General features: G+C 36.3%; 1 long non-coding RNA gene across 1 annotated transcript; it reads right to left on the bottom strand.

Moving 5' to 3' along the window:
* Positions 1-3321: 3321 nt before the first annotated feature.
* Positions 3322-3866, bottom strand: LOC148865932 (uncharacterized). Its single transcript, XR_016110875.1, has 2 exons — positions 3754-3866; positions 3322-3660 (listed from the first exon to the last, which is right to left on the bottom strand). It is a non-coding gene; the product is annotated as an uncharacterized LOC148865932 (long non-coding RNA).
* Positions 3867-4118: the final 252 nt, after the last annotated feature.

Below are 4118 nucleotides of genomic sequence, written 5' to 3'. Positions count from 1 at the left end.
CCCACACTGTATGTACCTCAGGTCTCACCCTAGCAGCTGAGACAAACCACTCCAACCTACTTGGCGGCACATTAGTGTCAGCCTTGGCAGGATAAATCTCTCCAAATCTCCCTAGGTTAACAAAAATAAATAAAGTTACTTTTTACATGTTGTAGAAAAAGACAAAATAAAACATAAAGCATTTTAACTTTTAAGCACATTAATCATAACACGTGTCTTTACTTAACAGGGCATAAGGTATCTATTGTTTTAGAAGGGAAGTAGCATCCAACGGAACCTTGGTATGAGCAAATTTGCTCCATTTCATTGGGCTTTGTTTGTCAAATTCAAACATCTTGCCAACATTAGAGGCAATACGTTTGATTCTACTAATGTTCAAATAAACAACCAAAAGACCAAATAAATGAATCCATAACTCAATAAACTGGAATGCATACTTATTGGAAGTAGTGTTGTCTCATTATCAAAGAGCCATGGACCCTTCTCTACAATTTGGTCTCGATCAAAGCTTTCAAAATCAATGATGGTCGAGTTTTCAACTCTCCAGGATTTATAGTTCATTTCTTTGAGACCTGCGATTTTGAGAGGCTGGTTAGTAAGGACTTGGAATATCAGAGAATTATGCCATTCTTCAAAGTAAAAGTGAAGGGGGGAGCCTTGCACAATGGCGAGAGGAAATTTACTTCATCATAGGCAAATCGAAGGCATCTGGGCCAAAACAAAATTAATTAAATACAATGTTTTAGAGATTTTGAATCCAATTAGGAGTTTTATTATGTTTAGTAATTTCATTGTTTGGGAAAGAATGTGGAGTAAAATTCGGTGATGTTATTAATTATTAATTCTCATTGTATTTAAACATGAACTTTGGGTAGAATTTTAGATAAACACAACAACGATAGTCAGGGATTATCTATAGAAGTGTTGGATAGATGATTTTGAATGAAACTCTTCTTTGCAAGAGTCCTGACTTGCCATACCTTAGTTCTTTCCAAGTCAGGGATTATCTATTGAAGGGGAGAGTGGTACCCTTAGTTCTTTCAAGAGAGAGGTGAGCCATATGATTTCAGCTGCGAGATTCACAAGTGCTTTGAACTCCGCTTCTATACTTGATTGAGCTATAGTGGCTTGTTTGTGAGCCCTGTAATTTATCAAATTTATTCCAAGGAAAATTGCCATACCTCCTATGGATTTTCTATCATCTTGGTAATTAGCCCAGTCGACATCACAACAACCATGAACTGTAAAGCCACTATTAGGTCGAAATTGGAGTCCTTCCAAGTAACTGAGAATTCGCTTCACATCAAATGAAGATAAGTGGATTGTTGAAGAAATTGAGAAGCTTTATTCACACTAATGCTACGATATTCTAAGGGATCATCGAGAGGTTGTCTATCATGCTTAGAAAGAGAGTGATGTGCAGACATAGAAGTGGGAACTAGCTTAGAGCCATGAAGGTGACACCATTGAATATATGTTTTCTTTGTGAGAGATGCAAGCCTGTTGGAGTGGAAAAATCTTTTATACCAAGGAAATAATACAGCACTCCAAGATCTTTAACAGCAAAAGAACAAGCAAGGTGAGAAATAAATGAAGACAGATAGGGAACCATCATTGCTAGTGAGCAATAAATCATCAACATAAACAACTAAATACATAACTATGCCATCTTGATCATAGATAAAGAGAGAGGAATCTGAACTGGAGGGCATGAACCCTAACTCAACCAGGGGCCTGTTTTAAGCCATAGAGAGGACTTTATTAAGCTTGCAAGCATGAGAGATGATAAGGATCCTCACATCCTTGAGGTTGATGCATATAAACATTCCCATGCAAATCACCATGAATAAAGGCATTATTAATGTCAAGTTGATGAATTTGCCAACTCTTGCTAATAAATGCAATACTAAGAATATCACCCCGACTGATGATAACACGTCCCATGAATGGATTAAGGCATCGATAGCATTTGTGGGTTAAGTTGTATCCAATTAAAACATGAAGAGAAGAGCGATAAGTGAATTTTTGTTTGTTAAATGGTATTAGATATGGACAACAACTACAACCAGAAACTTTTAAAATGGAGTAGTTGGGTGGACATTTAAACAACATTTGATATGGTGACGATCCAGGAACAATGGTGGTAGGCATGCAGTTGATGAGAAAACCTACCATTTGAACTACCTCATCCCAATATGATAGAGAGGCATGGAGGAAGGAGAGAGAAGTGCTAAAGCGGTTACAGTAAGATGTTTATGTTTATGTTACAATGTACCATTCACAGTGATATTTTCCTTTTCCAGTGTCATCTTCAACATATTAGAACCAATGTGAAGAATTGGTTAATAAAGAAAATATATTGACACACAAAAGGCATTTGCATCCTTTTATATGCTACTTAATGACTGATTAACCGCATATACTAGATTGTCACATTTTAAAGTTTGGAGACTAAAATCACATCAGGCACAAAGTACAAGGTACTAATCTGAAATTCAAACCTATATTGCGAGAAAGACATGATAACTAAATAGTTTTGACGAATCAACCCCCTCCCACCCTAAATTTTGATAAATACAATCGACACTGGGATAGCACTAGCATGATACTGGCGGGTGGATTCGTTACAAGTTTTTCGGTATCACAGAGGATAGCTTTGACGAACCCTTTGTTTGTATTTTTTTTTTTTAGGCATTTTCCGCTATACTAAATTATTCAAACTCGTTATCATAATGTGTTTCAAAAACAATTCAGAAAAATCTGGTTCGAAAATAAGTTGGTTCTTACGACAAATTAATAAAAATATGTCCTCAGTTGTGTACTTGAATTTCCCGTATTAAGAACATGCTTTCATTTGCTAATTCAATATCATTGCTGATCTATATATGAATCATGGTTTTTAAAACCGACCAAAAGAACGAACCGGTCAGGGGTCCATTTTCCAAGTTGAACGGTCGGCCCATTCTAATAAAAAATAAAAAATGGTCAAAATCCTTGAACGTTCAAACAATTCAACTGCCTGGGTCAGCGGTTTGTCAAAAATCCAATTTTGAAAAAAAATGGAACCGGTTCCCAGTTTTTCCGGTCTGACCATCCAATTTTGAGAACCATGATATAAATTATATAACATCTCTATTAGAAAAATTATTTTTGTCTTCGAAACATGATTTAATTTGTTGTTTTGAAACAAAATCTCGTTACTTGTTTCTGCGGCTTTCGAAAGCAAAAACATTCAAATGTTGTAGAAGATTAGCGAATATAATAAACAAAATCAAACGGGTGTAAATTAAAAGACTATAAATTCATTCTTCAAAATGCACAGGAGTAAAACAAATATCATCTTATTATCAATGAAAATCTCTCCATTAGGTTCAGTTCAATAAGCCACGACTATTTCCTTCAGGCATGATACATGGTTGGGAGATGACTTTAATTTATTCATCATATACTATATCGTTGCACTTTAGATATTAGGAGCAAGACATCAACAAGGTGTCAGGCAGTAGCAATGTCGCTGGAGGAACCCTCGGCAGTGACCACCTTGATAACCTTCGTTCTCCCTGCATATCATACTGCAGTCGTCGTTGTTTATGCATAGACCTTGGAATCGAGAGCTCCTTGTTTCACAGGTTCTTGCATCTACATGCATCGCCATCTCTTCTGCGAAACAAAACAGAGAACACAGAAGTCCATCATCAGTGCCATTAATTGGTGCAGTGTAATTAAACGAGAGAGAGAGAGAGAGAGAGATACGGGAGAGAAAGAGGAGCAGCACGATGAATAATGATGTACGAGCAAGCGACTTCCTCTCCATGACTCTTTCCTTGTTCTCTTTTCCTTTCCTGAATTCTTTCTCAGTTCTGGACGAGGAAAGTCTTCTTTTCCTTACAACTTATACTGAAACTGCATTTGTAGCTTTACGAAAGAGGCTGTCACAAGTGGCTGTCTAATGCACACTCAACTGTACACATTCTTGACTACTGACTTAACTAAATGACTAATTAATTGATTTGTTTTTTATTGAATTAGTTATTCAGGAGGTTGAGGTTGCAATTAATCTCCTTAATTAATTAAAGGCTGAAGCTGAAATTAATTCGATTGATCACTCAGTGTTTATA

This window comes from Nelumbo lutea, chromosome 3, assembly GCF_056320005.1.
Source record: "Nelumbo lutea isolate HS-2025 chromosome 3, American lotus-T2T, whole genome shotgun sequence".
NCBI classification, from domain to species: Eukaryota; Viridiplantae; Streptophyta; class Magnoliopsida; order Proteales; family Nelumbonaceae; genus Nelumbo; species Nelumbo lutea.
Note: the sequence above shows the minus strand (reverse complement) of the source record. Positions and strands in the feature narration are given on the sequence as shown.